The sequence below is a fragment of the Rhinopithecus bieti genome, unplaced genomic scaffold (genome assembly GCF_001698545.2).
Source record: "Rhinopithecus bieti isolate Rb0 unplaced genomic scaffold, ASM169854v2 scaffold_5153, whole genome shotgun sequence".
In the NCBI taxonomy this organism is placed as follows: Eukaryota; Metazoa; Chordata; class Mammalia; order Primates; family Cercopithecidae; genus Rhinopithecus; species Rhinopithecus bieti.
This window is the reverse complement of record NW_016804751.1, coordinates 264,480-276,686: the sequence shown is the minus strand read 5'-3', so window position 1 is coordinate 276,686 and position 12,207 is coordinate 264,480.

The following is a 12,207-nucleotide window of genomic DNA, read 5'->3' as shown; positions in this document are numbered from 1 at the left end:
GGTTGAAGGAAATTCTTTAAAATGAGATTTTGGAAGAATTGAGGTTGACTTCAAGATAGAAAACAAAGCTATTAGTGACATATAGATAGGTTTTTAAATGGTAAATATAGGCATGTCAGTGACTGATTACAAAATCTAATCATGAACTACTCTTTGTTAAAGGAGATGAAACCATTTCAGCTATGGATGGCTAGCAAAGAAGTAGCAGTCTCAGTTTTCTACTCTGCTATAATTTTTGCCCAAGTTGACCAGCTAGTATTCATCTTCTAATAGGAATATTCAAAGAGTTCTGGTTGCAGAAGTTTTCAGGCTTTACTGCATTTGCTGAAGTCCATTTCACATATACAATACTTTCTGCCAAACTCTGGTCTTATTTTTCAAACAGTTTTATTGAGATATAATTTACATATGTTAAACTGAACGTATTTAAGGTATAAAATTTTAACATCTGTACAACTTATTAAGCCTTCACCACAAACAAAATAATGACATTTCCATCATTTCCATACGTTTTCTTGCGTCTCTTTGTAATCTCTCTTTCCCATTCCCTTTAGAAAATCCTTCCTCCTCCCTAGGCAACCACTGATCTACTTTCTGTGGCTATAGATTAGTTTGCATTTTCTAGGATTTTATAAAAATGGAATATACACAGTGTGTTCTCTTTTTTTGTCTTTTTTCACTCAATATATTTTTTTGAGATCTATCCATATTCTTGCATGTACCAATTATTTTTTATTGCTAAGTAGTATTTCATTGCATGGATATACTTCAATTTGTTGATCCAGTCACATATTTGGACATTTGGGTTGTTTTCAATCTCTGGCTATTACAGTAAAGTTTCTATAAACATCCATGTATATATTTTGTGTAGATGGATACTTTCATTTCTCTTGGGTAAAAACTTGGGTATAGAATCATTAGGTCATATAGTAGGTGCATATTTAATTAACAAAAAAATTGTCAAACTCTTTTCCAAAGTGATTGTACCATTTTAAATTCTCATAAGCATTGTATGAAAATTCCTGTTGTTCTCCATCATTGCCAACAATTCGTGTGATTAGTAGTTTTGGTTTTAATCCTTATTTTTCTAATGACTAATGATGCTGAGCATCTGTTCATGTGCTTATTTGCCATCCATTTATCTTCTTTTATTTTCCCATTTTAAAACTGGGTTGTTTATCTTATTGAGTTGTAAAATTGTTTATATATTCTAGATCAAAGTCCTTTTCAGAAACGTTTTCAAATGTTTCCTCCTAATGTTAGTGTATTAAAATTTGATGAAATAAAATATAACTTTATAGTTCATGCTTTTTGTATTATATTTAAGAAATCTTTGCAAAAACCAAGGGAATGAAGATTTTCTCCTAAGTGTTCTAGAAATTTTAGCTGTTAATTTAAGGTCCACGACCCGTTTCAAGTTAACATTCGTCTAGGTTGTAAGGAGGTGGTTGAGCATTTCTTAATCATATGGCTATCCAGTTTTGCTACACCACCATTTGTTAAAGAGATTATCCTTGCCCCATTGAATTGCCTCGGCATCTTTTCTGAAAACGAATAGACCGTATATGTATGATCTACCTCTTTATTCTTTATTTCATTTTATTCATCTCATTGTTTGCCTTAACACAAATACCATACTGTGTGAATGATTTTAACTTTATAATAAATCTTGAAATCAAAATTGCAAATCTTTCAACTTTATCCTTTTTTTTAATGAAAGTTGTTTTGGTGATCTTGTGTCTTTTGAATTTCTACAAAAAAGTAAGGTTGTGTTTGGGATGACATTTAATCTATAGAGCAATTTTGGAGGAAATGGTATCTAAACAATATTCAGTCTTCTGATCCAAGAATATGGTATATATCTCCATTTCTTTAGTTTTTTTCAACAGTGTTTTGAAGTTTTCAGTGTACAGGTCTTATACATATTATATTTGTCCTTTTGAGGTTGCTTTTAAGCTTTGTTAGGATGAATCAGAGCAACTTTTAGTCTAGGGTTAATTTTGCTCCACTGCTGCCGTAATGCCCTTCTGAATATTTCAGCTGATGTCCTATGAATTACAAGATTTTTCATTGTGTCTTACAGAAACATGGACTATTTCTAGCCTTATGTGAGTTTTGGAGATTGTTCTCTCAATTCTTTTAGTTCTTTTCTGTTTTTTCTATTCTATTTTTTTTTTTTTTTTTTTTTGGAGACAGAATCTGTCATCCAGGCTGGAGTGCAGTGGCGTGATCTCGGTTCACTGCAGCCTCTGCCTCCTGGGTTCAAGCGATTCTTCTGCCTCAGCTACCCGAGTAGCTGGGATTATAGGCACTTGCTACCACGCCCGGCTAATTTTTGTATTTTTAGTAGAGATGGGGTTTCACCATGTTGGCCAGGCTGGTCTCAAACTCCTGACCTCAAGTGATCCACCTGCCCCAGCCTCACAAAGTGCTGGGATTACAGGCATGAGCCACCATGCTCAGCCTCTTATCTGGTATTTTTGTTTTTGCTTTTGTTTTGGCCAACCTCAGGTATTATATACTTCCAGACATGCACAAATCAATACTCAACTGAATACTCAAGAGGGACCTTTTGCAGATCTCCCTGTAGTTCTGTATTTTTTAGTATTCTTCCATATAAACTCTAGCTGCCTTGGCCTTCCCTGCCTCTCAGTCCTGTCTCCTCAACTTAGAGAGATTACAGGCTATACCTGGGTCTTCTCTTCCTACACAAGCAGTAAGCTGGGACAATCAAAATGCTTACCACACAGTTTGTCCTCTCTCAGTTATCACTGTCCTGTGTTGCCTGATGTAGAGTATCTTGAGTATGTTTAATATATTTTGTACAGGTTTTTAGTTGTTCCAACTGGGGAGTTAAATCTGATCTCTGGTACTCTAACTACCAGAACCAGAAGCAATATTTACCTTTATAAATCATTCTTTTATCCTTATCTTTTGGCATTTGTACATTTGTATTTTGAAAGCTATATTTCTCTACCTAGTGTGGAAATTAAGGACTCTTTTATTTTAACTATTGTTTTTGAGGTAGAAGTTTTAGGTAAGACTCCAAGATCAGTAGAGAATTAGAATATAATATTGAAACTGTTGTGGATATTAAAAGGTTTATTACTGACACAATGAAGCTTTCTAAGGAGAGTAAGGCAGCCTCCCAGGCAGGTCTGAAAATAGTTCACGAAAGCAGGGGAAAGGAGACTGGCTTGGTTTTAGTGTTAAAGGGGTGGGTGGGGACTGGGGTAAAGTGACAACTCATTGGAGCAGGCTTATGTGGTGTGAACTTCCTGCTGGGGCCAAAGGAAGGAGCACTCGAGCTTTCTTATTAGTGTGCTCACATGTGGGACAGGAGAAGGGCAAATGGTGACACTTGAAAGTCAGCAGCAGCCAAACATCAGAAATAGAGTCAGGCTCTTAATTATAACTCACTCCTGATGTTGACTGATGAAAGAAAATGGGCCATGCTTTATTAAACTGAATTTGAGCTTGTGTAAATCAGTCATTATGGCTTTCTATAAGGCCTGTACCCTGAGGGCACTAATGGAGGTGAAAATTTCATTAAATGCCTTTTTTTTAAAAAAAAAAAGAAAAAAAAGAAAAAAAAATCATAAAATAAGGAACCTAAAAATAAATGCCTTGGTCACTTCAAGTAATGTTTCAAACTCCAAAGGGGATAAAGAGTGTTATAATGAGGTCTCATGTCATGGCTTTAGTATGTGCAGATACATGTAAGACCTATGAGGCAAGAGACTTCCGGGGTTCTTTACCCTCCATTAGGGTAAAGAACGAATAAGGAATCATTGATGGACTAGATGGACAGACCATTGGCATTGACTTGACAGCCTGAGAAAACGTGGCCAGGGCATTCAGTGCTTAGATGACTGCATGAACTTTGGCCAGTTTTGCTTACTCGTGAACAATTTTGCCTGTCATTGACTGGGGACATCTTGATTGAAGCAGCAGTTCTCCAGTGAGCATCTGTCATGTATTGGTGGTGCTGCTATCAATGAAATATACGAAACTCCTTTTGCTGTTCATTCAGTTGTTCTCAAGGGGACTGATAGGTAGCCAAACATTGTGTGAGTGGAGGAGTGACCTCCTCCAGAACTATGGCATTTGACAAAGATCGAAGACAAAAGAAGCCACTGTATCCTGCAGGTGGGATATGCCAGAAGATGTAGTCTTAGCTCTATCAAGGTTTGGTTTTATTCTACAAGTGCTATTACTATTTTAGTAAGGAGACCTTGGTGGCCACGATGAACCTGCAGGTTGCTACTTTCATATTCCAAGGCATAATGGCCATCTGGATATGGAGGGTCATAGGCTCTGGGCCTAGGATGACCTTGTATGTGGCAAGTGAGTTCCCCTCCAGTGGTATTTAGCATGTAGCTGAGGAGAGCAGTTTTTAATACCAAAAACTCCTGGCAACTTACGGCCATCATGTCATATGTGGTCGGTAAACTCTAACAGGTATGAGAGGAGTTTGCAAAGGCCTCTGCAGTGAAGGAGTCTGTGGGGGAACACTAAGGGCAGTGCTATTATACTTAGACAGAGAAAAGAGCCTTTTGTTGTGGAAGCCCCATTTAAGGTGGGTCCGTTTGTGAGAAATCGCATAAATGGGCTTAAATTTTAAAATGAGGAATACATTACCTTCAAAATACAAAAGACCTAAAAGGTGTTCAGCTTGTTTTAGTGTTGTGGGTACTGAGAGGACCAATAATGTTTTTTTGCCAGTGTCAAGGATGGAGTGGCCCTGACAGTGTCAAGGGTGGGGTGGTTTACCAAATAATTTTCAGGAATTAAACCAAGGTGCCATGATCTTGTACAAGGTATGTATGGGTCAATGATGCATCCCCTTTTTGTGAGACTCTTCATGGGGATCTGTATTTCCTGAATGAGTGTGTCAAATGAATGCCCTTGGAGGAAGAGTTATCAGTATGCTGTAACTATGGGGAATTTAGACAAGGCAGTAGTTCTGATGGTTAAGGTGAGGCATATGGGTTTGACCTCTAGTCCATGTTCAATATCTTCCCTTAGGGCAAAGAGGTTATCTTGTTCAAATTTGTCAGTATGCCCAGGTGTAACTAGTTTGAGCTCCATTATTATGATCATGAAGGTTTGTCAATTGGTACATTTCCATAGATATTACAATTAATTTAGATCCTTTGTTGTAGAAGCATAAAAAACAATAAGCATACTTTTTTTTTTTAATTTATTGTATAAATTCTTTTAGTTGGGGGTTTCAATTTCTGATTGGGTCCAATTGTGGGCCTGTGTTTCAGTTTTTTGTTTCCTCCCCTTACCCCTGTATTTAGATTTTTCTTTTAAAATTTACTTTTCTCTCTCTCTCTTTCTGTAATAATTACCTTACAACAGACTGGCCCACCCCCTTTGGTGGTTATTGAATATACTTTGGTGGGAGTGAAGTGTTCTCTTTTCTATTATGCTCATATTGTACGTTTCTTCCCCCAGGGAGTCTCCAATCATTGTCATCAGGATTAGGGGCCTCCTGCATGGCAATGTTTGCTTTATAGAGTTTAGAGGCTCTAGGTTTAAGTTGGGTTTGAATTAATCCCTAGTTGTACCATTGGAGTATCATAGGTGTTTTCTATATAACCCTGAGGATCAGGATTTTTTTTTTTTTTTTTTTTTTTTTTTTTGGCCATAAAGTCATAGGCAACAGCATCAGCAAAGGCATTTTGTAGGGTCCTAGGGAGCCCATCTGCTTTAGGAGTATGACTGCAGCATGCCACATGGTGACTACTCTTCCTTGCTTAACTGACCAAATATAAATGATTTGTATACAATGTAAGTAGGCTTGTATATATCACAGGTTTTCTTTCTCTTGAGCATTCTATAGAATTAGGGCCAATGCCTGATTGAGACATATATTTTATGTAGGCTGGGCGTGGTGGCTTACATCTGTAATCCTAGCACCTTGGGAGGCTGAGGCAGGAGCATTGCTTGAGCCCAGGAGTTAAAGACCAGCCTGGGCAACATAGTGAAACATTGCTTCTACAAAAAGATAAAAAGCAAGTAGCCAGGTGTGGTGGCATGCACCTATAGTCCCAGCTGCTCAGGAGGCTGAAGCAGGAGGATGCTTGAGCCCAGAGGTTGAGACTATAGTGAGCCATGATCATGCCACTGCACTCCAGTCTGAGCAACAGAGTGAAACCTTGTCTAAAAAGCAATTTTTAAAAAGGGAGTTAAAAAAAAATTTAAAAAAGACATATACTTTAGATGAGTCCCAATCACACATTCCTGTCCCTAAATGTTATCAAAACTTCCTACTCATGTCAGTGAAATCTATAACAGAGGCTTGGTACGACTCAGCAAATGCAGCAGAAAGCATCACAGCTCAAAGTGAAAACTTGCCAGCAGGAAGAAACATAACTGAAAGAGAGTGCTAGACAGCAGGCAAGAAAGCCAGTTAGATCCAACTGACCCAATAAGTTTCCTTTAAAATATCTATACCAATTTGCATCACCATAGGAAATGAAAAGTTAAATAGTGCATGATTATACTAAACCAAGGAGTTCCTGGTTTACTATAAGAGATGAATTAAAAAACCAAACAATTGTAATGCAGTATGATCAATTGACCTAGAAGTTGGTTGAAAGCATAAATGAGAAGAGGTGGCTTTTCCAGGGTAGAGAAGGAGGTAGCAGAGAGCCTTCAAAGAAGGAAACACTTGTGCTGGTCTAGAAGGAAGATTATAAATTTTTCAGATAGAATGTAGTAGGGATGGAGTGGATTGGAATTAATAGCTGACAGAATTGCACATGTGAAATATGTGCAATGATACATTTGAGCAATGTAAGAAGCTCAGGATGGCTGAAGCATAGGGAGTTCACATCAGCAGGTAGGCTGAAGCAGATATGCAGATGTTTATACTTTATTGAAGGAAAACCATGATAAAGTTTGCACTTGGAAAGATCACCATGGCAGAAATGCATGAATAGCTTAGAGAGAAAGTCTAGAATCAGGGAAACCGAAGGCTGCTAATAGCCCATGTGGAACTTTTATACAAATTAGAAAAGGGTACCCTCTCTCAAGTTACTTTTTACTTCATTTTTTGGAAAATTTTATACCAATAATTACCTTGCAACAGACATTTTACTGAAGAGTGAGAAAATTTTATAAAATACAAAATCTATAATCCTTACAATATAACTTGTGCCTTCATCAACAAAGTCAAGTGCAGGGACTGTGCAGAACACACACTGCATAAACATGTATCATTGCCCTGTGGAGACCAACTAGGTAATTACTGCAATAGCTTAGATTGGAGATGACAATCCTACTGAGGTAGTATGCTCTCTCTCTCTCTCTCTCTGTCTCTCTCTTTCAACAAATAGCAGCAATAATTCAAGGGCCTGTGATCTATGTTTCCTCAGATTTGAAATTCTAGCTGTAAGATTTGAAGTAGTAGGACTCTTAAGATGACTCCAAGTTCTTTTGGTTTTTGGTTTATTTTGATCTTGAGAAATCAGGTTAATAATTACATCACTTACTAAAATGGATAACAGGGAAAGAATCAGGATGTTGTTTGGAGGAGTATATTAGGAAATGATGAGTTCAATTTAGTTTCCGACATGCTAAGTTTGTAGTCTTTGTGGACTTACCTATAGACAATTAAATATGTTGATCTGGAGCTCAAGAAAGAGAATGGACTAAAGCCATAGACTTCATAGTCACCAACACATTGGTAGTTGTAGAAGACATAGGAATGTGTAAGATTCCATGAGCTTTAGAGCATCAAGATTGATGCTCGGCACCATCCTGCTAAACAGTCTAGGATAGGTCCAGGGATGAATGAGGCTAGGGCTGCAGATTGGAGGTCTTCAGTTGGCTGTTGGAAGGCATTAGGGCAGACAGAGATAAACAAATAGGACCCTTTCTCCATAGGAGTGTTTCTCAAATTGTGGCATCGTGATTCCCTAGGGACATTTCATTGATAGTATATACTCCTGGCTATTAGTGCTATTGAATTATAATATCTGGATGTGGGACTCTTTTGTAGAAACTCTTTATGGATATTATGTATCCATTATGTATATTATTTTATGTATATTAAAGTGTTCCTCTTTTCAAATAGCTCCCTTTTCCCCCTAGTTATGGTACTTGGGACTGGATCAATTTGCTTAGTAAGCAAAACTGTAGTTTATGTTTAAACTAGGAATGGAAAATATGTAGCATGTTGCTTGCATTTTCCTTGTCTATACTAATGGCAAGCCCTTTTCTGTCAAACCCAGTCATGACGTTAAACTATTTCTCAATTCTTTGCTTCAGGCAGATTCTACTAAGCAATGAGTTATCAGGCTAGATGAAACACATTAGCTGCACCAGGCTTAACTTCTGGCTATATAAGAAGACAAGACACTTTTACTATTAATTCATCACCTTAATTTTTCCTTTTCCACTATAGTTAAGTGGCAGAATAATATATATCTTAATATTTTTCATTCTAGCTAATGTAAAGGAGTCGATAGTAAAAGATGTATTTTTTTCTCTCCCATACTGAGAAGGCTGTGTGTTTTAGAGATCTGGTTTTCATTAGCCTCATTGACAATTTAATAGACAAAAATTGTTTTCTAAAGTCTGAAGCTAGGCTTTCTAGGAAAGGGAAGATTCTCAAGGCTGGGAGCAGGGGGATAATGGCCCTGTGTAGGGGAGAGAGTAATGAGCATCCCTAAAATTGAGATAATCTGAGTGGGCCCCTGTTGTCCATAGTGCCAGAGTTATGTAATTGTTGAGTGTTCAGGAAGGCTGGACTCCAACAACTGTGCCACTGAATCAATGTTGAGGACTTCAGTGGTTAAGTTCATGAACAGACAGAAGAACAAGATTGTGGAGCCCTTTTGGGGCTGCCTAATATCAGGCAACTTGGATGACATAAAGGGCCAAAAGTAAACATGGCTCCTTGGCTTCTCCCTCCCACTTATTTTCTGGCATCTTATAAGTCAGTATTCTTGCATGATGTCATGGGAGGAGGAACTGTGTCTCCCATATGACAAGTACTGGACTGTTACTCATCTGCCCTGATGGGTAGGGGTTCAGAGATAGATTTAATTTAATTATAGAAAAATGAAGTAGTATACCTTTTCTTAAACCTACTAATTTATCCTCTACATATGGAGGCAACACAGTTTCCTGATTCAAGACACTGCCCTGGAGGCCAATGTTCTATTAACACATGTAAATGGCATCCTAAAGTGGAGCATGAGACATATAGAGAGGAATCAGGAAAATGGGCAATGTGGGCAGAGAGGAAGTAGGCATAGTGGTTAGGTACGCTGGCTCTGAGGTCAGGCTGCCTGGGTTGTAATGTAAGTTCTGCTATAATATAAATTGATGTTTTTTGTTTGTTTGTTTGTTTTTTTTTTTTTTTTTTTTTGAGATGGAGTCTCCCTCTGTTGCCCAGGCTGGAGTGCAGTGGTGCAATATCGGCTCACTGCAACCTCTGCCTCCTGGGTTCAAGCGATTCCCGATTGCCCTGTCTCAGTCTCCCAAGTAGCTGGGATCACAAGTGTGCACCACCACGCCTGGCTAATTTTTGTATTTTTAATAGAGACAGTGTTTTGCCATGTTGGCCAGGCTGGTCTTGAACTCCTGATCTCAAGTGATCTGCTTACCTTGGCCTCCCAAAGTACTGGGATTACAGGTGTGAGCCCCTGCACTCAGCCAAATTAGTATTAATATCATTGTGTTTTGATGTCCTCATCTGTAAAAAGGGATAACAATAGAGTTACTTCATAATCTTGTTTTGTTAATCATGATATAAAATGAAATGATGTGTGTAAAACTTTTAGTTTACTGCCTAGCATATTAGTTTTCAGTAAATATTAGTGATCTGCATTTTACACACGGGTCCTATGTGCTTACTGAAGATGGCTGTGTCTTAAAGTCTATATAGAAAGATGTAATAATCAGGATTGATTAATTGCTGCTTATTCTAATTTATTCACAAAATGATTTGAGGGGGCACTACCATAAGATACAAATATAAAAATATTAGAACAGATGGACAAATAAGGAGAGTTAGATGACATCAAGAAGGTATAGAAACACAGGCCACTAAGGCTCAACACTGCACTTGCAAGTGGGCCATATATTCAGCACTGGGCTTTCAGGTAAGCATTTAGGGCTACTTCCTTTCAAGGTAGTCCTTTAAGTCATACCCTTCCTATATTTTTATCTTTTAACTCTTATATCTTGGCAACTTAGTCACATCTCACGATCTCTGAAGGGAAAATGTGTTTAAGACCAAATTTGCTATGTTTGCTTCAAACAGTTGTTTTTTTCTTTCTTCCTAATTTTGGTTAAAGGCTCTACCATATGCCCAGGTCTCAGATGTGAAACTCTGGGTTTATCTTGGTCCCTTTCTCCCTCTATCAAGTCCGTTAAAGTCCATCTTTCCTACTTAGCTGTGTCTCTCCCATCAGGTGCCACCCTCCCTTTCTCTCTGTCATACCTCTGGTGATCTTCATCACTTCCCGGATGTCTCTTGTATTATTTTTCTATCCATGTTTCCCTCTGCTCTTTGGTCTCCCTGTTTTAATCTCTAATACATCCCTAACACATGTATCTTCCCCAGACAGAGTTCTAATCATATGATTCACTTGTTGAAAAACTTTGAGAGGCTCCCCACTGCATTTCAAATAAAGAATAAATGCCTAATCATCAAGGAACCCTCACAATCTCATCCATTCTTTATTTTCAGACGTATCGCTCACCACTCCCAAACACATGGCAATGTTTTAGCTGCTCTCCCCAACTGTTCTCTCCTTTCCTGTTCCTGCTTGTTTGGGGCGGTCTTATTAATCTGTGTTATCCCATGTAATAGAGTACAGTGCCTTGCTTAAGAGTTCAATTAAAAACTGTTTGAAGTTTTGCTTCCTGTGAATTCAAAACCCATGGAGTGCTGCCCTCTTTTGGCTAAGATAGCACAGAGTCCAAAGCACCACATAGGAAATGATGCTGAATGACTCATCTTTTCCTTTTGGTTAGAATCCTCATGGAAACAAACAAGGCAGGGTGAAATGATTCCATCCTCTTTTCTCATATTATCTAGCTTCAAAGATTGTTTGTTTATGGAGATAGAAAGAAGATAAAATTCTGTATAGAAAACTTGGAACTCAACTAATTCAAATAATATATTATGTGTAAACTCAGAGCTGGGGCAAAGCCAGTAGTTACTTTGAACACATCTGCAGCTCCAGGAGTCTTCAGGCCTCAACATGGACTTTTATATAAGAGGTAAGGGATGAGAAAACAACAGCATTCCCTAAAGGCCTCTTCACATCAAGAATAGCTTCCTGATTTAGGGACGACTTAGGCAAGTGGCCAGGTTTTTTTTTTTTTATACTGATACTTAGTATTTGGTGAAGTAAGAAAAATGGGGCCTGGCCTAGGAGGTAAAGTTTACTTCTGCAGATGCTGCTGGGGCCAATTTGTGGCCATGCCTGAGCCAGTCCTGAAGATCCAGCAGAAGTATGGAGGAAGGATGACTCAAAGCTCAGGAAGAGTAATACATTTTTAAGAAAGGATGCTGGCTAACACGGTGAAACCACGTCTCTACTAAAAGTACAAAAAAAAAAAAAGAAAAATTAGCCGGACGTGGTGGCTCGTGCCTGTGGTCCCACCTACTCGGGAGGCTGAGGCAGGAGAATGGCGTGAACCCAGGAGGTGGAGCTTGCAGTGAGCTGAGATGGTGCCACTGCACTCCAGCCTGAGATGCAAGACTCCATCTCAAAAAAAAAAAAAAAAAAAAGGATGACAGGATGAGAGATGCACAGAAAAAAGCTTCCAAGTGGATGCCATCTCCTGATTTTAATATGAATATTCTGGGGTTGTTAATTTTAGAAAGTTATAACCATGTCTTTATTAAGAATCACATTGAACACATTATACTTAGTGAGGATAAGTATAACGACAATGAATAGTAAATACGTATGCATTATAAATAACCGGAAAGCTTAATTAAGACAGGCCTTGAGCTTTATCTCAAATGTCAATAAAACCAGACTTCCTTGGATCTGAAAGGGACAGTCATTCTAAAACTGAAACTCAGTGGGTGACAGGATGCCCACACCTCTTGGAGGAGGACAGAAAGATTTGTGGGCTGGTGTCGGATACAAGATTGGCACCATCTTTGATTAGGAGCTAATGTTAGCAGAAAGATCAGATGTCAGTCATGACCAGAGTTGTTTTCTA